Genomic DNA, 24,143 nt, shown 5'->3' with positions numbered 1-24,143 from the left:
TGCGAATTACGCAAATATCTGGAAGTGCGACGCGTGTCAGGCAGGTGAGACCGCTTCCCTCTGTCTTCATTTCTTGCTTTCTTGTCACTACCCCTGCCAGCCCTTTTTTCATGCTACCTTTCTCATGTGACAAAGATGCTTCCATACTGATTTTAAACTATCGTAAGATACGATGTTAAGGAACTCAATTTGAAAAGAGTGCGCCAAGGAAGACTTCCAAAGAGTCTCTGGAAATAACAAAACAGTGTGAAGTGACAGAAATGTTGTGAAATACGTCAGGGCATATTGTTTTGTAGCAGTGCACAACGGCAAATTTGTAAACAAAAATTTACCTTTCGTCGCTACAAGAGATGGATACTTTGTCGAACAAACGAATGACAGGCGGTACAACGAGCAGCTGTGTTGTGCGTCTGACCCACGTGGCGGCGCGCCGCACTGCGCGTCGCCTTCGAGGTGGAAGGACGTGCTTTGCGTCAAATGTGCCACCGAAGACGGCGATTGCGTGTGTTGGGAGGAGAGGCGAAGCCTTCTTCTGTCGTGCGGCTACTGTATAAGGACGCCAACGGCCATACCATGTTGAATACACCGGTTCTCGTCCGATCACCGAAGTTAAGCAACATCGGGCCCGGTTAGTACTTGGATGGGTGACCGCCTGGGAACACCGGGTGCTGTTGGCTCCCTCTCTTCTTCTAAATTTTATGTCACTACACCTGCCAGTCCTCTTTTCATACAAACTCTCAGGTGCGACAAAGATGCTTCCACAAGCATTTTAAACCACTGTATTAAATGTAAGATGCAAAATTACAGTAATGAACTCAGTTTGAACAAGAATGCGCGGAGGAAGAGTGCTAGGAACTCGTTGAAAATAACGAAACACTGCGAATCGACAGATGTGCTCTTAAAATGCGTCAGAGCCTACTGTTTTGTAGGAGCGCTAAATTCCAATTTTGTAGCAGTGCACAACGGCAAATTTGTAAACAAAAATTAACCTTTCGTCGCTACAAGAGATGGATACTTTGCCGAACAGCCTGTGTCTTGTGTGCATGTTTTCGCACCTTTCCACGGCACGGCGCAGCACAGAGCGGCTCTGGTAGCTCCGAACGGCCGCACACGGCGCCTCGGACACGCCGGTTCGGCCCGCGCCCATCTCGCAGATGCTTCTCGTACTTGTGCTGTCATATGGACCGCGACCCGAGCGGCAGCGAGCGGCAGTCGAGCAAAGTCGGGACAAGTCGGGACGGAAGGGGACAGCCGAGAATGCACCGTGCGAATTACGCAAATATCTGGAAGCGCGACGCGTGTCAGGCAGGTGAGACCGCTTCCCTCTGTCTTCATTTCTTGCTTTCTTGTCACTACCCCTGCCAGCCCTTTTTTCATGCTACCTTTCTCATGTGACAAAGATGCTTCCATACTGATTTTAAACTATCGTAAGATACGATGTTAAGGAACTCAATTTGAAAAGAGTGCGCCAAGGAAGACTTCCAAAGAGTCTCTGGAAATAACAAAACAGTGTGAAGTGACAGAAATGTTGTGAAATACGTCAGGGCATATTGTTTTGTAGCAGTGCACAACGGCAAATTTGTAAACAAAAATTTACCTTTCGTCGCTACAAGAGATGGATACTTTGTCGAACAAACGAATGACAGGCGGTACAACGAGCAGCTGTGTTGTGCGTCTGACCCACGTGGCGGCGCGCCGCACTGCGCGTCGCCTTCGAGGTGGAAGGACGTGCTTTGCGTCAAATGTGCCACCGAAGACGGCGATTGCGTGTGTTGGGAGGAGAGGCGAAGCCTTCTTCTGCCGTGCGGCTACTGTATAAGGACGCCAACGGCCATACCATGTTGAATACACCGGTTCTCGTCCGATCACCGAAGTTAAGCAACATCGGGCCCGGTTAGTACTTGGATGGGTGACCGCCTGGGAACACCGGGTGCTGTTCGCTCCCTCTCTTCTTCTAAATTTTATGTCACTACACCTGCCAGTCCTCTTTTCATACAAACTCTCAGGTGCGACAAAGATGCTTCCACAAGCATTTTAAACCACTGTATTAAATGTAAGATGCAAAATTACAGTAATGAACTCAGTTTGAACAAGAATGCGCGGAGGAAGAGTGCTAGGAACTCGTTGAAAATAACGAAACACTGCGAATCGACAGATGTGCTCTTAAAATGCGTCAGAGCCTACTGTTTTGTAGGAGCGCTAAATTCCAATTTTGTAGCAGTGCACAACGGCAAATTTGCAAACAAAAATTAACCTTTCGTCGCTACAAGAGATGGATACTTTGCCGAACAGCCTGTGTCTTGTGTGCATGTTTTCGCACCTTTCCACGGCACGGCGCAGCACAGAGCGGCTCTGGTAGCTCCGAACGGCCGCACACGGCGCCTCGGACACGCCGGTTCGGCCCGCGCCCATCTCGCAGATGCTTCTCGTACTTGTGCTGTCATATGGACCGCGACCCGAGCGGCAGCGAGCGGCAGTCGAGCAAAGTCGGGACAAGTCGGGACGGAAGGGGACAGCCGAGAATGCACCGTGCGAATTACGCAAATATCTGGAAGCGCGACGCGTGTCAGGCAGGTGAGACCGCTTCCCTCTGTCTTCATTTCTTGCTTTCTTGTCACTACCCCTGCCAGCCCTTTTTTCATGCTACCTTTCTCATGTGACAAAGATGCTTCCATACTGATTTTAAACTATCGTAAGATACGATGTTAAGGAACTCAATTTGAAAAGAGTGCGCCAAGGAAGACTTCCAAAGAGTCTCTGGAAATAACAAAACAGTGTGAAGTGACAGAAATGTTGTGAAATACGTCAGGGCATATTGTTTTGTAGCAGTGCACAACGGCAAATTTGTAAACAAAAATTTACCTTTCGTCGCTACAAGAGATGGATACTTTGTCGAACAAACGAATGACAGGCGGTACAACGAGCAGCTGTGTTGTGCGTCTGACCCACGTGGCGGCGCGCCGCACTGCGCGTCGCCTTCGAGGTGGAAGGACGTGCTTTGCGTCAAATGTGCCACCGAAGACGGCGATTGCGTGTGTTGGGAGGAGAGGCGAAGCCTTCTTCTGCCGTGCGGCTACTGTATAAGGACGCCAACGGCCATACCATGTTGAATACACCGGTTCTCGTCCGATCTCCGAAGTTAAGCAACATCGGGCCCGGTTAGTACTTGGATGGGTGACCGCCTGGGAACACCGGGTGCTGTTGGCTCCCTCTCTTCTTCTAAATTTTATGTCACTACACCTGCCAGTCCTCTTTTCATACAAACTCTCAGGTGCGACAAAGATGCTTCCACAAGCATTTTAAACCACTGTATTAAATGTAAGATGCAAAATTACAGTAATGAACTCAGTTTGAACAAGAATGCGCGGAGGAAGAGTGCTAGGAACTCGTTGAAAATAACGAAACACTGCGAATCGACAGATGTGCTCTTAAAATGCGTCAGAGCCTACTGTTTTGTAGGAGCGTTAAATTCCAATTTTGTAGCAGTGCACAACGGCAAATTTGCAAACAAAAATTAACCTTTCGTCGCTACAAGAGATGGATACTTTGCCGAACAGCCTGTGTCTTGTGTGCATGTTTTCGCACCTTTCCACGGCACGGCGCAGCACAGAGCGGCTCTGGTAGCTCCGAACGGCCGCACACGGCGCCTCGGACACGCCGGTTCGGCCCGCGCCCATCTCGCAGATGCTTCTCGTACTTGTGCTGTCATATGGACCGCGACCCGAGCGGCAGCGAGCGGCAGTCGAGCAAAGTCGGGACAAGTCGGGACGGAAGGGGACAGCCGAGAATGCACCGTGCGAATTACGCAAATATCTGGAAGCGCGACGCGTGTCAGGCAGGTGAGACCGCTTCCCTCTGTCTTCATTTCTTGCTTTCTTGTCACTACCCCTGCCAGCCCTTTTTTCATGCTACCTTTCTCATGTGACAAAGATGCTTCCATACTGATTTTAAACTATCGTAAGATACGATGTTAAGGAACTCAATTTGAAAAGAGTGCGCCAAGGAAGACTTCCAAAGAGTCTCTGGAAATAACAAAACAGTGTGAAGTGACAGAAATGTTGTGAAATACGTCAGGGCATATTGTTTTGTAGCAGTGCACAACGGCAAATTTGTAAACAAAAATTTACCTTTCGTCGCTACAAGAGATGGATACTTTGTCGAACAAACGAATGACAGGCGGTACAACGAGCAGCTGTGTTGTGCGTCTGACCCACGTGGCGGCGCGCCGCACTGCGCGTCGCCTTCGAGGTGGAAGGACGTGCTTTGCGTCAAATGTGCCACCGAAGACGGCGATTGCGTGTGTTGGGAGGAGAGGCGAAGCCTTCTTCTGTCGTGCGGCTACTGTATAAGGACGCCAACGGCCATACCATGTTGAATACACCGGTTCTCGTCCGATCACCGAAGTTAAGCAACATCGGGCCCGGTTAGTACTTGGATGGGTGACCGCCTGGGAACACCGGGTGCTGTTGGCTCCCTCTCTTCTTCTAAATTTTATGTCACTACACCTGCCAGTCCTCTTTTCATACAAACTCTCAGGTGCGACAAAGATGCTTCCACAAGCATTTTAAACCACTGTATTAAATGTAAGATGCAAAATTACAGTAATGAACTCAGTTTGAACAAGAATGCGCGGAGGAAGAGTGCTAGGAACTCGTTGAAAATAACGAAACACTGCGAATCGACAGATGTGCTCTTAAAATGCGTCAGAGCCTACTGTTTTGTAGGAGCGCTAAATTCCAATTTTGTAGCAGTGCACAACGGCAAATTTGTAAACAAAAATTAACCTTTCGTCGCTACAAGAGATGGATACTTTGCCGAACAGCCTGTGTCTTGTGTGCATGTTTTCGCACCTTTCCACGGCACGGCGCAGCACAGAGCGGCTCTGGTAGCTCCGAACGGCCGCACACGGCGCCTCGGACACGCCGGTTCGGCCCGCGCCCATCTCGCAGATGCTTCTCGTACTTGTGCTGTCATATGGACCGCGACCCGAGCGGCAGCGAGCGGCAGTCGAGCAAAGTCGGGACAAGTCGGGACGGAAGGGGACAGCCGAGAATGCACCGTGCGAATTACGCAAATATCTGGAAGCGCGACGCGTGTCAGGCAGGTGAGACCGCTTCCCTCTGTCTTCATTTCTTGCTTTCTTGTCACTACCCCTGCCAGCCCTTTTTTCATGCTACCTTTCTCATGTGACAAAGATGCTTCCATACTGATTTTAAACTATCGTAAGATACGATGTTAAGGAACTCAATTTGAAAAGAGTGCGCCAAGGAAGACTTCCAAAGAGTCTCTGGAAATAACAAAACAGTGTGAAGTGACAGAAATGTTGTGAAATACGTCAGGGCATATTGTTTTGTAGCAGTGCACAACGGCAAATTTGTAAACAAAAATTTACCTTTCGTCGCTACAAGAGATGGATACTTTGTCGAACAAACGAATGACAGGCGGTACAACGAGCAGCTGTGTTGTGCGTCTGACCCACGTGGCGGCGCGCCGCACTGCGCGTCGCCTTCGAGGTGGAAGGACGTGCTTTGCGTCAAATGTGCCACCGAAGACGGCGATTGCGTGTGTTGGGAGGAGAGGCGAAGCCTTCTTCTGCCGTGCGGCTACTGTATAAGGACGCCAACGGCCATACCATGTTGAATACACCGGTTCTCGTCCGATCACCGAAGTTAAGCAACATCGGGCCCGGTTAGTACTTGGATGGGTGACCGCCTGGGAACACCGGGTGGTGTTGGCTCCCTCTCTTCTTCTAAATTTTATGTCACTACACCTGCCAGTCCTCTTTTCATACAAACTCTCAGGTGCGACAAAGATGCTTCCACAAGCATTTTAAACCACTGTATTAAATGTAAGATGCAAAATTACAGTAATGAACTCAGTTTGAACAAGAATGCGCGGAGGAAGAGTGCTAGGAACTCGTTGAAAATAACGAAACACTGCGAATCGACAGATGTGCTCTTAAAATGCGTCAGAGCCTACTGTTTTGTAGGAGCGCTAAATTCCAATTTTGTAGCAGTGCACAACGGCAAATTTGCAAACAAAAATTAACCTTTCGTCGCTACAAGAGATGGATACTTTGCCGAACAGCCTGTGTCTTGTGTGCATGTTTTCGCACCTTTCCACGGCACGGCGCAGCACAGAGCGGCTCTGGTAGCTCCGAACGGCCGCACACGGCGCCTCGGACACGCCGGTTCGGCCCGCGCCCATCTCGCAGATGCTTCTCGTACTTGTGCTGTCATATGGACCGCGACCCGAGCGGCAGCGAGCGGCAGTCGAGCAAAGTCGGGACAAGTCGGGACGGAAGGGGACAGCCGAGAATGCACCGTGCGAATTACGCAAATATCTGGAAGCGCGACGCGTGTCAGGCAGGTGAGACCGCTTCCCTCTGTCTTCATTTCTTGCTTTCTTGTCACTACCCCTGCCAGCCCTTTTTTCATGCTACCTTTCTCATGTGACAAAGATGCTTCCATACTGATTTTAAACTATCGTAAGATACGATGTTAAGGAACTCAATTTGAAAAGAGTGCGCCAAGGAAGACTTCCAAAGAGTCTCTGGAAATAACAAAACAGTGTGAAGTGACAGAAATGTTGTGAAATACGTCAGGGCATATTGTTTTGTAGCAGTGCACAACGGCAAATTTGTAAACAAAAATTTACCTTTCGTCGCTACAAGAGATGGATACTTTGTCGAACAAACGAATGACAGGCGGTACAACGAGCAGCTGTGTTGTGCGTCTGACCCACGTGGCGGCGCGCCGCACTGCGCGTCGCCTTCGAGGTGGAAGGACGTGCTTTGCGTCAAATGTGCCACCGAAGACGGCGATTGCGTGTGTTGGGAGGAGAGGCGAAGCCTTCTTCTGCCGTGCGGCTACTGTATAAGGACGCCAACGGCCATACCATGTTGAATACACCGGTTCTCGTCCGATCACCGTAGTTAAGCAACATCGGGCCCGGTTAGTACTTGGATGGGTGACCGCCTGGGAACACCGGGTGCTGTTGGCTCCCTCTCTTCTTCTAAATTTTATGTCACTACACCTGCCAGTCCTCTTTTCATACAAACTCTCAGGTGCGACAAAGATGCTTCCACAAGCATTTTAAACCACTGTATTAAATGTAAGATGCAAAATTACAGTAATGAACTCAGTTTGAACAAGAATGCGCGGAGGAAGAGTGCTAGGAACTCGTTGAAAATAACGAAACACTGCGAATCGACAGATGTGCTCTTAAAATGCGTCAGAGCCTACTGTTTTGTAGGAGCGTTAAATTCCAATTTTGTAGCAGTGCACAACGGCAAATTTGCAAACAAAAATTAACCTTTCGTCGCTACAAGAGATGGATACTTTGCCGAACAGCCTGTGTCTTGTGTGCATGTTTTCGCACCTTTCCACGGCACGGCGCAGCACAGAGCGGCTCTGGTAGCTCCGAACGGCCGCACACGGCGCCTCGGACACGCCGGTTCGGCCCGCGCCCATCTCGCAGATGCTTCTCGTACTTGTGCTGTCATATGGACCGCGACCCGAGCGGCAGCGAGCGGCAGTCGAGCAAAGTCGGGACAAGTCGGGACGGAAGGGGACAGCCGAGAATGCACCGTGCGAATTACGCAAATATCTGGAAGCGCGACGCGTGTCAGGCAGGTGAGACCGCTTCCCTCTGTCTTCATTTCTTGCTTTCTTGTCACTACCCCTGCCAGCCCTTTTTTCATGCTACCTTTCTCATGTGACAAAGATGCTTCCATACTGATTTTAAACTATCGTAAGATACGATGTTAAGGAACTCAATTTGAAAAGAGTGCGCCAAGGAAGACTTCCAAAGAGTCTCTGGAAATAACAAAACAGTGTGAAGTGACAGAAATGTTGTGAAATACGTCAGGGCATATTGTTTTGTAGCAGTGCACAACGGCAAATTTGTAAACAAAAATTTACCTTTAGTCGCTACAAGAGATGGATACTTTGTCGAACAAACGAATGACAGGCGGTGCAACGAGCAGCTGTGTTGTGCGTCTGACCCACGTGGCGGCGCGCCGCACTGCGCGTCGCCTTCGAGGTGGAAGGACGTGCTTTGCGTCAAATGTGCCACCGAAGACGGCGATTGCGTGTGTTGGGAGGAGAGGCGAAGCCTTCTTCTGCCGTGCGGCTACTGTATAAGGACGCCAACGGCCATACCATGTTGAATACACCGGTTCTCGTCCGATCACCGAAGTTAAGCAACATCGGGCCCGGTTAGTACTTGGATGGGTGACCGCCTGGGAACACCGGGTGCTGTTGGCTCCCTCTCTTCTTCTAAATTTTATGTCACTACACCTGCCAGTCCTCTTTTCATACAAACTCTCAGGTGCGACAAAGATGCTTCCACAAGCATTTTAAACCACTGTATTAAATGTAAGATGCAAAATTACAGTAATGAACTCAGTTTGAACAAGAATGCGCGGAGGAAGAGTGCTAGGAACTCGTTGAAAATAACGAAACACTGCGAATCGACAGATGTGCTCTTAAAATGCGTCAGAGCCTACTGTTTTGTAGGAGCGCTAAATTCCAATTTTGTAGCAGTGCACAACGGCAAATTTGTAAACAAAAATTAACCTTTCGTCGCTACAAGAGATGGATACTTTGCCGAACAGCCTGTGTCTTGTGTGCATGTTTTCGCACCTTTCCACGGCACGGCGCAGCACAGAGCGGCTCTGGTAGCTCCGAACGGCCGCACACGGCGCCTCGGACACGCCGGTTCGGCCCGCGCCCATCTCGCAGATGCTTCTCGTACTTGTGCTGTCATATGGACCGCGACCCGAGCGGCAGCGAGCGGCAGTCGAGCAAAGTCGGGACAAGTCGGGACGGAAGGGGACAGCCGAGAATGCACCGTGCGAATTACGCAAATATCTGGAAGCGCGACGCGTGTCAGGCAGGTGAGACCGCTTCCCTCTGTCTTCATTTCTTGCTTTCTTGTCACTACCCCTGCCAGCCCTTTTTTCATGCTACCTTTCTCATGTGACAAAGATGCTTCCATACTGATTTTAAACTATCGTAAGATACGATGTTAAGGAACTCAATTTGAAAAGAGTGCGCCAAGGAAGACTTCCAAAGAGTCTCTGGAAATAACAAAACAGTGTGAAGTGACAGAAATGTTGTGAAATACGTCAGGGCATATTGTTTTGTAGCAGTGCACAACGGCAAATTTGTAAACAAAAATTTACCTTTCGTCGCTACAAGAGATGGATACTTTGTCGAACAAACGAATGACAGGCGGTACAACGAGCAGCTGTGTTGTGCGTCTGACCCACGTGGCGGCGCGCCGCACTGCGCGTCGCCTTCGAGGTGGAAGGACGTGCTTTGCGTCAAATGTGCCACCGAAGACGGCGATTGCGTGTGTTGGGAGGAGAGGCGAAGCCTTCTTCTGTCGTGCGGCTACTGTATAAGGACGCCAACGGCCATACCATGTTGAATACACCGGTTCTCGTCCGATCACCGAAGTTAAGCAACATCGGGCCCGGTTAGTACTTGGATGGGTGACCGCCTGGGAACACCGGGTGCTGTTGGCTCCCTCTCTTCTTCTAAATTTTATGTCACTACACCTGCCAGTCCTCTTTTCATACAAACTCTCAGGTGCGACAAAGATGCTTCCACAAGCATTTTAAACCACTGTATTAAATGTAAGATGCAAAATTACAGTAATGAACTCAGTTTGAACAAGAATGCGCGGAGGAAGAGTGCTAGGAACTCGTTGAAAATAACGAAACACTGCGAATCGACAGATGTGCTCTTAAAATGCGTCAGAGCCTACTGTTTTGTAGGAGCGCTAAATTCCAATTTTGTAGCAGTGCACAACGGCAAATTTGTAAACAAAAATTAACCTTTCGTCGCTACAAGAGATGGATACTTTGCCGAACAGCCTGTGTCTTGTGTGCATGTTTTCGCACCTTTCCACGGCACGGCGCAGCACAGAGCGGCTCTGGTAGCTCCGAACGGCCGCACACGGCGCCTCGGACACGCCGGTTCGGCCCGCGCCCATCTCGCAGATGCTTCTCGTACTTGTGCTGTCATATGGACCGCGACCCGAGCGGCAGCGAGCGGCAGTCGAGCAAAGTCGGGACAAGTCGGGACGGAAGGGGACAGCCGAGAATGCACCGTGCGAATTACGCAAATATCTGGAAGCGCGACGCGTGTCAGGCAGGTGAGACCGCTTCCCTCTGTCTTCATTTCTTGCTTTCTTGTCACTACCCCTGCCAGCCCTTTTTTCATGCTACCTTTCTCATGTGACAAAGATGCTTCCATACTGATTTTAAACTATCGTAAGATACGATGTTAAGGAACTCAATTTGAAAAGAGTGCGCCAAGGAAGACTTCCAAAGAGTCTCTGGAAATAACAAAACAGTGTGAAGTGACAGAAATGTTGTGAAATACGTCAGGGCATATTGTTTTGTAGCAGTGCACAACGGCAAATTTGTAAACAAAAATTTACCTTTCGTCGCTACAAGAGATGGATACTTTGTCGAACAAACGAATGACAGGCGGTACAACGAGCAGCTGTGTTGTGCGTCTGACCCACGTGGCGGCGCGCCGCACTGCGCGTCGCCTTCGAGGTGGAAGGACGTGCTTTGCGTCAAATGTGCCACCGAAGACGGCGATTGCGTGTGTTGGGAGGAGAGGCGAAGCCTTCTTCTGTCGTGCGGCTACTGTATAAGGACGCCAACGGCCATACCATGTTGAATACACCGGTTCTCGTCCGATCACCGAAGTTAAGCAACATCGGGCCCGGTTAGTACTTGGATGGGTGACCGCCTGGGAACACCGGGTGCTGTTGGCTCCCTCTCTTCTTCTAAATTTTATGTCACTACACCTGCCAGTCCTCTTTTCATACAAACTCTCAGGTGCGACAAAGATGCTTCCACAAGCATTTTAAACCACTGTATTAAATGTAAGATGCAAAATTACAGTAATGAACTCAGTTTGAACAAGAATGCGCGGAGGAAGAGTGCTAGGAACTCGTTGAAAATAACGAAACACTGCGAATCGACAGATGTGCTCTTAAAATGCGTCAGAGCCTACTGTTTTGTAGGAGCGCTAAATTCCAATTTTGTAGCAGTGCACAACGGCAAATTTGTAAACAAAAATTAACCTTTCGTCGCTACAAGAGATGGATACTTTGCCGAACAGCCTGTGTCTTGTGTGCATGTTTTCGCATCTTTCCACGGCACGGCGCAGCACAGAGCGGCTCTGGTAGCTCCGAACGGCCGCACACGGCGCCTCGGACACGCCGGTTCGGCCCGCGCCCATCTCGCAGATGCTTCTCGTACTTGTGCTGTCATATGGACCGCGACCCGAGCGGCAGCGAGCGGCAGTCGAGCAAAGTCGGGACAAGTCGGGACGGAAGGGGACAGCCGAGAATGCACCGTGCGAATTACGCAAATATCTGGAAGCGCGACGCGTGTCAGGCAGGTGAGACCGCTTCCCTCTGTCTTCATTTCTTGCTTTCTTGTCACTACCCCTGCCAGCCCTTTTTTCATGCTACCTTTCTCATGTGACAAAGATGCTTCCATACTGATTTTAAACTATCGTAAGATACGATGTTAAGGAACTCAATTTGAAAAGAGTGCGCCAAGGAAGACTTCCAAAGAGTCTCTGGAAATAACAAAACAGTGTGAAGTGACAGAAATGTTGTGAAATACGTCAGGGCATATTGTTTTGTAGCAGTGCACAACGGCAAATTTGTAAACAAAAATTTACCTTTCGTCGCTACAAGAGATGGATACTTTGTCGAACAAACGAATGACAGGCGGTACAACGAGCAGCTGTGTTGTGCGTCTGACCCACGTGGCGGCGCGCCGCACTGCGCGTCGCCTTCGAGGTGGAAGGACGTGCTTTGCGTCAAATGTGCCACCGAAGACGGCGATTGCGTGTGTTGGGAGGAGAGGCGAAGCCTTCTTCTGCCGTGCGGCTACTGTATAAGGACGCCAACGGCCATACCATGTTGAATACACCGGTTCTCGTCCGATCACCGAAGTTAAGCAACATCGGGCCCGGTTAGTACTTGGATGGGTGACCGCCTGGGAACACCGGGTGCTGTTGGCTCCCTCTCTTCTTCTAAATTTTATGTCACTACACCTGCCAGTCCTCTTTTCATACAAACTCTCAGGTGCGACAAAGATGCTTCCACAAGCATTTTAAACCACTGTATTAAATGTAAGATGCAAAATTACAGTAATGAACTCAGTTTGAACAAGAATGCGCGGAGGAAGAGTGCTAGGAACTCGTTGAAAATAACGAAACACTGCGAATCGACAGATGTGCTCTTAAAATGCGTCAGAGCCTACTGTTTTGTAGGAGCGCTAAATTCCAATTTTGTAGCAGTGCACAACGGCAAATTTGCAAACAAAAATTAACCTTTCGTCGCTACAAGAGATGGATACTTTGCCGAACAGCCTGTGTCTTGTGTGCATGTTTTCGCACCTTTCCACGGCACGGCGCAGCACAGAGCGGCTCTGGTAGCTCCGAACGGCCGCACACGGCGCCTCGGACACGCCGGTTCGGCCCGCGCCCATCTCGCAGATGCTTCTCGTACTTGTGCTGTCATATGGACCGCGACCCGAGCGGCAGCGAGCGGCAGTCGAGCAAAGTCGGGACAAGTCGGGACGGAAGGGGACAGCCGAGAATGCACCGTGCGAATTACGCAAATATCTGGAAGCGCGACGCGTGTCAGGCAGGTGAGACCGCTTCCCTCTGTCTTCATTTCTTGCTTTCTTGTCACTACCCCTGCCAGCCCTTTTTTCATGCTACCTTTCTCATGTGACAAAGATGCTTCCATACTGATTTTAAACTATCGTAAGATACGATGTTAAGGAACTCAATTTGAAAAGAGTGCGCCAAGGAAGACTTCCAAAGAGTCTCTGGAAATAACAAAACAGTGTGAAGTGACAGAAATGTTGTGAAATACGTCAGGGCATATTGTTTTGTAGCAGTGCACAACGGCAAATTTGTAAACAAAAATTTACCTTTAGTCGCTACAAGAGATGGATACTTTGTCGAACAAACGAATGACAGGCGGTGCAACGAGCAGCTGTGTTGTGCGTCTGACCCACGTGGCGGCGCGCCGCACTGCGCGTCGCCTTCGAGGTGGAAGGACGTGCTTTGCGTCAAATGTGCCACCGAAGACGGCGATTGCGTGTGTTGGGAGGAGAGGCGAAGCCTTCTTCTGCCGTGCGGCTACTGTATAAGGACGCCAACGGCCATACCATGTTGAATACACCGGTTCTCGTCCGATCACCGAAGTTAAGCAACATCGGGCCCGGTTAGTACTTGGATGGGTGACCGCCTGGGAACACCGGGTGCTGTTGGCTCCCTCTCTTCTTCTAAATTTTATGTCACTACACCTGCCAGTCCTCTTTTCATACAAACTCTCAGGTGCGACAAAGATGCTTCCACAAGCATTTTAAACCACTGTATTAAATGTAAGATGCAAAATTACAGTAATGAACTCAGTTTGAACAAGAATGCGCGGAGGAAGAGTGCTAGGAACTCGTTGAAAATAACGAAACACTGCGAATCGACAGATGTGCTCTTAAAATGCGTCAGAGCCTACTGTTTTGTAGGAGCGCTAAATTCCAATTTTGTAGCAGTGCACAACGGCAAATTTGTAAACAAAAATTAACCTTTCGTCGCTACAAGAGATGGATACTTTGCCGAACAGCCTGTGTCTTGTGTGCATGTTTTCGCACCTTTCCACGGCACGGCGCAGCACAGAGCGGCTCTGGTAGCTCCGAACGGCCGCACACGGCGCCTCGGACACGCCGGTTCGGCCCGCGCCCATCTCGCAGATGCTTCTCGTACTTGTGCTGTCATATGGACCGCGACCCGAGCGGCAGCGAGCGGCAGTCGAGCAAAGTCGGGACAAGTCGGGACGGAAGGGGACAGCCGAGAATGCACCGTGCGAATTACGCAAATATCTGGAAGCGCGACGCGTGTCAGGCAGGTGAGACCGCTTCCCTCTGTCTTCATTTCTTGCTTTCTTGTCACTACCCCTGCCAGCCCTTTTTTCATGCTACCTTTCTCATGTGACAAAGATGCTTCCATACTGATTTTAAACTATCGTAAGATACGATGTTAAGGAACTCAATTTGAAAAGAGTGCGCCAAGGAAGACTTCCAAAGAGTCTCTGGAAATAACAAAACAGTGTGAAGTGACAGAAATGTTGTGAAATACGTCAGGGCATATTGTTTTGTAGCAGTGCACAACGGCAAATTTGTAAACAAAAATTTACCTTTCGTCGCTACAAGAGATGGATACTTTGTCGAACAAACGAATGACAGGCGGTACAACGAGCAGCTGTGTTGTGCGTCTGACCCACGTGGCGGCGCGCCGCACTGCGCGTCGCCTTCGAGGTGGAAGGACGTGCTTTGCGTCAAATGTGCCACCGAAGACGGCGATTGCGTGTGTTGGGAGGAGAGGCGAAGCCTTCTTCTGCCGTGCGGCTACTGTATAAGGACGCCAACGGCCATACCATGTTGAATACACCGGTTCTCGTCCGATCACCGAAGTTAAGCAACATCGGGCCCGGTTAGTACTTGGATGGGTGACCGCCTGGGAACACCGGGTGCTGTTGGCTCCCTCTCTTCTTCTAAATTTTATGTCACTACACCTGCCAGTCCTCTTTTCATACAAACTCTCAGGTGCGACAAAGATGCTTCCACAAGCATTTTAAACCACTGTATTAAATGTAAGATGCAAAATTACAGTAATGAACTCAGTTTGAACAAGAATGCGCGGAGGAAGAGTGCTAGGAACTCGTTGAAAATAACGAAACACTGCGAATCGACAGATGTGCTCTTAAAATGCGTCAGAGCCTACTGTTTTGTAGGAGCGCTAAATTCCAATTTTGTAGCAGTGCACAACGGCAAATTTGTAAACAAAAATTAACCTTTCGTCGCTACAAGAGATGGATACTTTGCCGAACAGCCTGTGTCTTGTGTGCATGTTTTCGCACCTTTCCACGGCACGGCGCAGCACAGAGCGGCTCTGGTAGCTCCGAACGGCCGCACACGGCGCCTCGGACACGCCGGTTCGGCCCGCGCCCATCTCGCAGATGCTTCTCGTACTTGTGCTGTCATATGGACCGCGACCCGAGCGGCAGCGAGCGGCAGTCGAGCAAAGTCGGGACAAGTCGGGACGGAAGGGGACAGCCGAGAATGCACCGTGCGAATTACGCAAATATCTGGAAGCGCGACGCGTGTCAGGCAGGTGAGACCGCTTCCCTCTGTCTTCATTTCTTGCTTTCTTGTCACTACCCCTGCCAGCCCTTTTTTCATGCTACCTTTCTCATGTGACAAAGATGCTTCCATACTGATTTTAAACTATCGTAAGATACGATGTTAAGGAACTCAATTTGAAAAGAGTGCGCCAAGGAAGACTTCCAAAGAGTCTCTGGAAATAACAAAACAGTGTGAAGTGACAGAAATGTTGTGAAATACGTCAGGGCATATTGTTTTGTAGCAGTGCACAACGGCAAATTTGTAAACAAAAATTTACCTTTCGTCGCTACAAGAGATGGATACTTTGTCGAACAAACGAATGACAGGCGGTGCAACGAGCAGCTGTGTTGTGCGTCTGACCCACGTGGCGGCGCGCCGCACTGCGCGTCGCCTTCGAGGTGGAAGGACGTGCTTTGCGTCAAATGTGCCACCGAAGACGGCGATTGCGTGTGTTGGGAGGAGAGGCGAAGCCTTCTTCTGCCGTGCAGCTACTGTATAAGGACGCCAACGGCCATACCATGTTGAATACACCGGTTCTCGTCCGATCACCGAAGTTAAGCAACATCGGGCCCGGTTAGTACTTGGCTGTCTGCCCGCCTGGCAACACCTCGGTGCCGAGCGAGCAGTACTTCCTTGTGCGACTTGGCCGGCGGCGCCTCGCGTGTCGTCTGTCTCCTGCCTCGCGGCTACATTTCATCAAGTCCGTAAGTTATGGCAATGTTGTATGATAATAGTGAAGAACGACAAAATAATGTGCAATGCGAATTCGATAGTTCCGTCGGAAAACCGTCAGCTTTCGAAATTCACCGTTGGATACTTGAGGAATTGTGTTTGTCGACCGATGACGTTCTCGGAGTTCAATTTGATACTTTTATCAATTCCGTGTTTTTGAAGTTGAAAACTCCCGAATTGTGTGATACCGTGGTAAATGTTAATGATGGTATCCGTAAATTTCGACATCTAGACGGTCGCATTAGTAACGTGACTATTTCTCATGGTGGGTTTGGCCTTCGAAATGTTCGTGTGTTCAACTTGCCTTTTGAAATCCGGAATGACACAATATCTCGTCATTTGCGGCCGTACGGGACCGTGCTATCTGTTTTTAAAGAGAAGTGGTCTTCCGCCTATGTTTTTCAGGTCGAAAACGGCGTGAGGAGTGTAAAGATGATAGTACGACAACATATTCCGTCCTTCTTGTTAGTTAACGGTCATCGTGCTTTTATAACCTATAGTGGTCAACCTCAGACGTGTTCCTTTTGCGGTGCTGTTGGTCATTACCGACAAAACTGTCCTAAACGCAGGCAGCCTGTTCAGTTGCCACGTGAGGACGTTTTAAGTGGGCCTAGCTTTGCTTCTGTTGCTGCAACGAGTTTAGGTTCCGCCCCCCCCGCACGTGTGCAACTCGCGGCCGCCCCCCCTGTATCGGCCGCCGCTGATGTTATGGACACGTCTGTTCCTGATAGTGACTCTGTTTCTGTTTCTGAACCTCCTGTTGAGCCTTCTTTGCTCGCGGCTGCGACAACTGAATCTGTTTTTGAAAAACCGGTAGTGGACGAAGTCTCACCGCAATCCGTGCCGATGTCGGCAGAAATTGTTCCGCATACTGTCCCGGTTACGGAACCCGACATATCGGCGGTTGCTCCTACTACCGTCCCCGACAGTCTTTCTGCTGCCAGTGCTGTTGTAGAACGTGAAGCTTTTACTGCACCGAAACCGCGTAGGGACCGGAATGTCACTCGAGCTTCTGGCACCCCACGTTTACGTAGTGCCAGTAGCTCTGCTTCGTTTAATACGCGTGGTTTTTCGGACAAAAATCGGAGTCCGTCTCCGGTGGCGCGTTCTCCTGCCCCCCCTCAGGTTCGGTCGGTCGGGCAACCGACCTCCCGACAACCGGCCACGCGCGACGGCGTAGACCTCGGCCACCGCCCGTCTCAGGGGGGAGGCAGCAGGCGCCACGCGAAAAAGCAGACCTCTTCCCGCACTCAGCCGGAGGGTGATGTTGTTGCTGCAACGCAGAAACGTGACATCGCGGTGCAACATTTGAAAACCTTCCTGAGCCAACCGACTTCTGATGCCGATTCCGGCATGGCGGTGGATCCGCCTTTGTCTGTGACACCTTCCCCCTTTCCAACCAAAAGAAAGGCCGAAGATTCGCACCTTCGTCGTGCCCCCCCTTCCACCCACGATTTGGTGCCGCCTTTATCTTCGGATGTCGAAATGCCCGCCGTGGAGCATTCCGCCACAGAAGGTGCCGTCACAGTTTCTGGGACTCCACCGCTCCCGCCCCCCCTTCCTGGTCAGTCACAGGATTGGTCGGCGGACGTGGAGGCCGGTGGTAACCATTAGTGTGACTCATTGTATGTCCTCCCCCTCCTAGCAAGTTTGTATGTTTTATCTTGTTTTAAGCAAATTTCATGTTTTTCTTTTATTTTCTTGTTTTTTAACTGTGTTATTACGTGTATATGGTTAACGACTGTAGCCAGTGGAACATCTTAACAGTTAATCTTAATAAGTTGCGAAATCCGCAGAAGGCTATGATTTTAAAAAATTTCTTGTATGATAATAACTGTCACGTCGCTTTTTTACAGGAGGTGACTTGTGAAGCGCTTTTGTTTTTGCATGATTTTACTGATTTTACTGTGATTGATAATATTGCCCCTGATAACGATACGGGCACTGCAATTTTAGTGCGTTCTGGCTTACCAATATCTAACGTTGACATTTTACCGAACGGTCGCGCTGTTGCTTGTACCATTTTTGGAATTGTGTTTGTAAATGTGTACGCTCCGTCAGGAAATGTTAAACCGGCCAGGGCTGACTTTTATGGTAGAGATTTGTGTCAGCTTCTATCCAGGAATGTCGATACTTTAATCGTTGGGGGTGATTTTAATTGTGTTTTAGACGACAGCGATCAAGAGCCACGTCCAAACAAATGTCACGAGCTGGGTACTTTAGTCACTAGTTTTCAGCTGCTCGACACGTGGCGTGTTTTACACCCGGATTTCACCTACTTCACCTATTTTTACGGTACCGGGCGTAGCCGCCTCGATCGGATTTATGTGTCTAGGCAGCTGTCTGCCCGTATTTGTAGTGCTGACGTGACTCCTGTCGTATTTTCTGACCACTCCAGTTACTCCTGTCGTCTTTTATTGCCTCGTTTGTGTGTTCCTCGCCGTACCAATTTGTGGAAGTTCAATTGCAGTTTACTCAATGACGACCATTTTGTGACTTGTTTTAACCGTCTATGGCAACGGTTGTTGCGGACTCGAGGCGGTCATAGTAGCACCATTGAGTGGTGGGTTGCGATAGTTAAACCGGCGATTAGGAAATTTTTAATTGATTACAGCCGTGAGGCGGCACGCTGGCGTCGGGCAACGGCTCGCTTCCGCCAGGCTTGTTTACGGGACTTAGCGTTGCGGGTGACGTCACAGCCCGAGTTGTTGCCTACTCTGAAGCAATTTCAAGCAAAGCTTTTACTTGACATGCGTGCCGTTAGTGATGGGGTGACCGTCCGAAGTCAGCCTGCGGGACTTGTTACTGGGGAACCTCTGTCCATTTACCATTTACACAGGGAACGCAAACGCCGTGAACGTTTGAAGATTAATGTTTGGCGGCTGCGAAACGGCGATCGCACTTCTGTACAGTCGGAAATTGCAACAGATATTTTTGAACATTTCGCTTCACTTTTCCGTGCTGTTGATGTGGATTCCGACGCGTTGCGAGATTTTTTGCAGACTGTACCCCATGTTTTAACTCGCCCGGACAGGAATCATTTAACTGCCGCCTTTACGTCTGATGAAGTTCTCGATGCCGTTCGGCGGAGTCCCAACGGGAAGTCTCCAGGTCCAGATGGGATTCCTGCGGAATTTTATTTGAAATTTTTTCATCTTTTTAGTGAGATTTTAGTAGATTTGGTAAATGATATTCGAAATGGTGTGACTGTACCAGCTGCCTTTGTGGAGGGGGTTGTGACGCTCGTTCCCAAATCCAATGCTGTGCCAAATATCGACGCTGTCCGTCCGATTACTTTATTAAATGTTGACTACAAGATCGTCACGCGCTGCGTCGCTCAGCGACTTAAAAACATTTTGCCGGCGGTACTTAGTCCTCAGCAAACGTGTGCGGTGCGCGATCGGAATATCTTTGACGCTATCCTTGCTTACAGGGACTGCATTGGTTATGTAAAAAGTGCTCGGCTTCGGACTGCGGCGATTTTATTAGTTGATTTTAAGAATGCCTTTGACCGTATTAGTCATTTTTATTTGCGTCAGGTTTTGGTGCGCATGGGGTTTGGTTATAAATTTACCAAATTAGTGACGCATCTGTTGCAAAATGCTACGTCACGCATTTGTGTTAATGGTCGTCTTACTCCTGCTTTTCGTGTAGGTCGCTCCGTGCGGCAAGGGTGTCCGCTTTCCATGGCGCTTTTTGCCATTGCGCTGGATCCCCTCCTCCGCTATATCGGTCGGGAATGTCGCGGCATTCAGATGGGGACTACCAGATTGGTTTGTAAAGCATACGCTGATGACCTTGGCGTATTTATTGAGCATTTAGACGATGTTGACAGGTTGCAAGTCGTTCTGCACAACTTTGAACAAGCTACGGGGGCGATTGTCAATACACAGAAAACTGTTCTTTTACCGCTCACCGCCCGCGCACGTACCCTTCGTAGGGACTGGTTCTGTGTACAGCAGCAGCATAAAGTTCTTGGAGTTCTTTTATCCTCGAATCCACAGCAGATGGAAGCATTAAATTGGCGGCCTACGCTGCATCGGATTCGTGCTGTTGTCAAGATCCATGCGGTCCGAAATTTGGCCCTTCGGGAAAAGGTGCAGTTAATAAATAATAACTTCTTGGCAAGGGCGTGGTACCTTGCGCAGGTTCTCCCGGTACCCAAACAATTGGGGCGCGCCATCACACAGGCGATTTACTGGTTTTTATGGAGGGGGGAGATTTTTAAGGTGTCACATGCTGTCTGTACCTTGGGCCTGTCCGACGGCGGTTTGGGACTTGTCGATTTTTCAGCCAAATGTGCGGCTCTCCTTTGGAAGAGAATTACCGCTGTTATGCAGAAGGCACCTTGCAGTCCCACCGCGGTTGTTTTTAATCGTTATCGTCCTCATTCTGAAGTGGCACCTGTTTCTGTGTCGCACATCCCGTTTTATCTTTCTTACGTGCGCCGCTACTATTTCGATAATAGTTACCTGACACTTCGTGACATCTCCGCCCACACGGTTAGCGCTGTCTGCGATGCTATACGCGGACCTCCTATTCGTTGCAAGTGGGAGTATCGATTGCCACGCTGCAACTGGGTGGCAGTGTGGCAAAACCTCGCCAACAAAGTCCTCCCGGCTTCCGTACACGCTGTATGGTACAAGGTGGTGCATCGCACCATCCCTACCAACTCCAAACTTCATTCCATCAACCTTATCCCATCTGGAGTGTGTGACGTGTGTACTGTCGACGATACTCTTGAACACCGCTTTGCGTGTGACCGCTTCCGCCGTGTTTGGGACGTCGCCAGGGATATGATTCGTCTGATTCAGCGGGTGGACGCTCGAACCGTTACTGTGGATGATGTATTAATTCCGCAGTGTGTCGTCTACCCCACCACCAAGCGAAATGCCACGGTGTGGATCTTTGGCCATACAGTTTTTGCTATTTTCTCTTTAAAGTTGTGTACCGATTTGGACTTCCTTACCTATTTATGGACCCAACTTTCTCAGATTCAGACATCGCCACATTATCGGCAAAATTTTGCAAATTTTTTGCAGGTCGCACTGGCGCATGCTTTTGCGCGTATGTCGGTACCTACGTAACATGGATGTTATTGTCTCGTATTTTCAAATTGCCCTTGTTCGACACAATATGTATAAATGCGACTTTCTCTATGTTTTCTGGAACGAAAATTGCCGAAACTTGACTATCGAACGACATCAGAAGTCTTTTCAGTTTTTTCTGGACGTTATTGCCAAACTTCTTGTTTGGCATGAGTGTCGGTATTATTAGTTTCTTTTTTCCTTTTTTTTCCCCGTATGTGGCGTGACGAGATTCTTTATTGATGTTTCAGTTCTAGTTTCTAGTGGTGACTGTTTGCGTTATTTTTTTTTCTTTTTTTCTTTTTTCTTTTTTCTTTTTTCATTTCTTTTACTGTCGAGCGCTCCCACTTCTCGTCACGTGTCTGCGCTCGGCACTTTTGGAACCTTTCGTCGGTGTGGGATTTCACACCGGGATTACCGGCGCTTTAAAATAGCGTTTTGTTTCATGTTGTTTTTACTATACCTAGGCTGTTGCGATTTCTCTTTTTTTTTCATACATGAAATATTGTTTTGTTTTACGGTCGATATGAGTGATGACGGGTGTGGGGGCGACACTGTGGCCAGGCCTCAGACTAATTGACCCCTGCCCTCATTGCCGCCGCCTGCCAGCCACGCTCGATGCCCGACCGACAATGACTTTCCTTTTCCGGTGGATGCGTCGTCCTGGTTGCGTACAAATGTTTTGTGTTCCCTTTGGACAGTCGTCATCATCGATTGTTACGGTGTAAATCCGCCTTATCTTTCCGTTTCCTCTTTCTGTTTTTGGCGTATACATGGGAGGCATTTATCACATTTCGTTCACGTGTTGCAGGCCTATTTAATTTATGAAAAAAAAAAAAAAAAAAAAAAAAGGTGCTGTTGGAAAAAAAAAAAAAAAAAAAAAAAAGGTGCTGTTGGCTCCCTCTCTTCTTTTAAATTTTATGTCACTACACCTGCCAGCCCTCTTTTCATGAAAAACTCTCAGGTGCGACAAAGATGCTTCCACAAGCATTTTAAACTACTGTAGAAAAAAATAAAAAAACAAAAAAAACAAAAAAAAAAAAAAAAAAAAAGGTGCTGTTGGCTCCCTCTCTTCTTCTAAATTTTATGTCACTACACCTGCCAGTCCTCTTTTCATACAAACTCTCAGGTGCGACAAAGATGCTTCCACAAGCATTTTAAACCACTGTATTAAATGTAAGATGCAAAATTACAGTAATGAACTCAGTTTGAACAAGAATGCGCGGAGGAAGAGTGCTAGGAACTCGTTGAAAATAACGAAACACTGCGAATCGACAGATGTGCTCTTAAAATGCGTCAGAGCCTACTGTTTTGTAGGAGCGCTAAATTCCAATTTTGTAGCAGTGCACAACGGCAAATTTGTAAACAAAAATTAACCTTTCGTCGCTACAAGAGATGGATACTTTGCCGAACAGCCTGTGTCTTGTGTGCATGTTTTCGCACCTTTCCACGGCACGGCGCAGCACAGAGCGGCTCTGGTAGCTCCGAACGGCCGCACACGGCGCCTCGGACACGCCGGTTCGGCCCGCGCCCATCTCGCAGATGCTTCTCGTACTTGTGCTGTCATATGGACCGCGACCCGAGCGGCAGCGAGCGGCAGTCGAGCAAAGTCGGGACAAGTCGGGACGGAAGGGGACAGCCGAGAATGCACCGTGCGAATTACGCAAATATCTGGAAGCGCGACGCGTGTCAGGCAGGTGAGACCGCTTCCCTCTGTCTTCATTTCTTGCTTTCTTGTCACTACCCCTGCCAGCCCTTTTTTCATGCTACCTTTCTCATGTGACAAAGATGCTTCCATACTGATTTTAAACTATCGTAAGATACGATGTTAAGGAACTCAATTTGAAAAGAGTGCGCCAAGGAAGACTTCCAAAGAGTCTCTGGAAATAACAAAACAGTGTGAAGTGACAGAAATGTTGTGAAATACGTCAGGGCATATTGTTTTGTAGCAGTGCACAACGGCAAATTTGTAAACAAAAATTTACCTTTCGTCGCTACAAGAGATGGATACTTTGTCGAACAATCGAATGACAGGCGGTACAACGAGCAGCTGTGTTGTGCGTCTGACCCACGTGGCGGCGCGCCGCACTGCGCGTCGCCTTCGAGGTGGAAGGACGTGCTTTGCGTCAAATGTGCCACCGAAGACGGCGATTGCGTGTGTTGGGAGGAGAGGCGAAGCCTTCTTCTGCCGTGCGGCTACTGTATAAGGACGCCAACGGCCATACCATGTTGAATACACCGGTTCTCGTCCGATCACCGAAGTTAAGCAACATCAGGCCCGGTTAGTACTTGGATGGGTGACCGCCTGGGAACACCGGGTGCTGTTGGCTCCCTCTCTTCTTCTAAATTTTATGTCACTACACCTGCCAGTCCTCTTTTCATACAAACTCTCAGGTGCGACAAAGATGCTTCCACAAGCATTTTAAACCACTGTATTAAATGTAAGATGCAAAATTACAGTAATGAACTCAGTTTGAACAAGAATGCGCGGAGGAAGAGTGCTAGGAACTCGTTGAAAATAACGAAACACTGCGAATCGACAGATGTGCTCTTAAAATGCGTCAGAGCCTACTGTTTTGTAGGAGCGCTAAATTCCAATTTTGTAGCAGTGCACAACGGCAAATTTGTAAACAAAAATTAACCTTTCGTCGCTACAAGAGATGGATACTTTGCCGAACAGCCTGTGTCTTGTGTGCATGTTTTCGCACCTTTCCACGGCACGGCGCAGCACAGAGCGGCTCTGGTAGCTCCGAACGGCCGCACACGGCGCCTCGGACACGCCGGTTCGGCCCGCGCCCATCTCGCAGATGCTTCTCGTACTTGTGCTGTCATATGGACCGCGACCCGAGCGGCAGCGAGCGGCAGTCGAGCAAAGTCGGGACAAGTCGGGACGGAAGGGGACAGCCGAGAATGCACCGTGCGAATTACGCAAATATCTGGAAGCGCGACGCGTGTCAGGCAGGTGAGACCGCTTCCCTCTGTCTTCATTTCTTGCTTTCTTGTCACTACCCCTGCCAGCCCTTTTTTCATGCTACCTTTCTCATGTGACAAAGATGCTTCCATACTGATTTTAAACTATCGTAAGATAC

General features: G+C 49.2%; 13 non-coding genes and 1 pseudogene across 13 annotated transcripts; all 14 read left to right on the top strand.

Moving 5' to 3' along the window:
• The first annotated feature begins 558 nt into the window (after positions 1-558).
• LOC126308284 (5S ribosomal RNA) lies at positions 559-677 on the top strand. Its single transcript, XR_007554192.1, has one exon. It is a non-coding gene; the product is annotated as a 5S ribosomal RNA (ribosomal RNA).
• A 1,146-nt stretch (positions 678-1,823) lies between these two features.
• On the top strand, positions 1,824-1,942 carry LOC126307818 (5S ribosomal RNA). Its single transcript, XR_007553792.1, has one exon. It is a non-coding gene; the product is annotated as a 5S ribosomal RNA (ribosomal RNA).
• Positions 1,943-3,088: 1,146 nt separating this feature from the next.
• LOC126307781 (5S ribosomal RNA) lies at positions 3,089-3,207 on the top strand. Its single transcript, XR_007553759.1, has one exon. It is a non-coding gene; the product is annotated as a 5S ribosomal RNA (ribosomal RNA).
• A 1,146-nt stretch (positions 3,208-4,353) lies between these two features.
• Positions 4,354-4,472, top strand: LOC126308283 (5S ribosomal RNA). The gene has a single exon (XR_007554191.1). It is a non-coding gene; the product is annotated as a 5S ribosomal RNA (ribosomal RNA).
• A 1,146-nt stretch (positions 4,473-5,618) lies between these two features.
• Positions 5,619-5,737, top strand: LOC126307835 (5S ribosomal RNA). Its single transcript, XR_007553808.1, has one exon. It is a non-coding gene; the product is annotated as a 5S ribosomal RNA (ribosomal RNA).
• Positions 5,738-6,883: 1,146 nt separating this feature from the next.
• LOC126307700 (5S ribosomal RNA) lies at positions 6,884-7,002 on the top strand. Its single transcript, XR_007553686.1, has one exon. It is a non-coding gene; the product is annotated as a 5S ribosomal RNA (ribosomal RNA).
• A 1,146-nt stretch (positions 7,003-8,148) lies between these two features.
• On the top strand, positions 8,149-8,267 carry LOC126308282 (5S ribosomal RNA). The gene has a single exon (XR_007554190.1). It is a non-coding gene; the product is annotated as a 5S ribosomal RNA (ribosomal RNA).
• Positions 8,268-9,413: 1,146 nt separating this feature from the next.
• Positions 9,414-9,532, top strand: LOC126308280 (5S ribosomal RNA). The gene has a single exon (XR_007554189.1). It is a non-coding gene; the product is annotated as a 5S ribosomal RNA (ribosomal RNA).
• A 1,146-nt stretch (positions 9,533-10,678) lies between these two features.
• LOC126308279 (5S ribosomal RNA) lies at positions 10,679-10,797 on the top strand. Its single transcript, XR_007554188.1, has one exon. It is a non-coding gene; the product is annotated as a 5S ribosomal RNA (ribosomal RNA).
• Positions 10,798-11,943: 1,146 nt separating this feature from the next.
• On the top strand, positions 11,944-12,062 carry LOC126308278 (5S ribosomal RNA). Its single transcript, XR_007554187.1, has one exon. It is a non-coding gene; the product is annotated as a 5S ribosomal RNA (ribosomal RNA).
• Positions 12,063-13,208: 1,146 nt separating this feature from the next.
• On the top strand, positions 13,209-13,327 carry LOC126308277 (5S ribosomal RNA). The gene has a single exon (XR_007554186.1). It is a non-coding gene; the product is annotated as a 5S ribosomal RNA (ribosomal RNA).
• A 1,146-nt stretch (positions 13,328-14,473) lies between these two features.
• On the top strand, positions 14,474-14,592 carry LOC126308276 (5S ribosomal RNA). Its single transcript, XR_007554185.1, has one exon. It is a non-coding gene; the product is annotated as a 5S ribosomal RNA (ribosomal RNA).
• Positions 14,593-15,738: 1,146 nt separating this feature from the next.
• LOC126307918 (5S ribosomal RNA) lies at positions 15,739-15,856 on the top strand (annotated as a pseudogene).
• Positions 15,857-23,265: 7,409 nt separating this feature from the next.
• Positions 23,266-23,384, top strand: LOC126307820 (5S ribosomal RNA). The gene has a single exon (XR_007553794.1). It is a non-coding gene; the product is annotated as a 5S ribosomal RNA (ribosomal RNA).
• Positions 23,385-24,143: the final 759 nt, after the last annotated feature.

Source organism: Schistocerca gregaria, unplaced genomic scaffold, assembly GCF_023897955.1.
Source record: "Schistocerca gregaria isolate iqSchGreg1 unplaced genomic scaffold, iqSchGreg1.2 ptg000355l, whole genome shotgun sequence".
NCBI lineage: Eukaryota > Metazoa > Arthropoda > Insecta > Orthoptera > Acrididae > Schistocerca > Schistocerca gregaria.
Note: the sequence above shows the minus strand (reverse complement) of the source record. Positions and strands in the feature narration are given on the sequence as shown.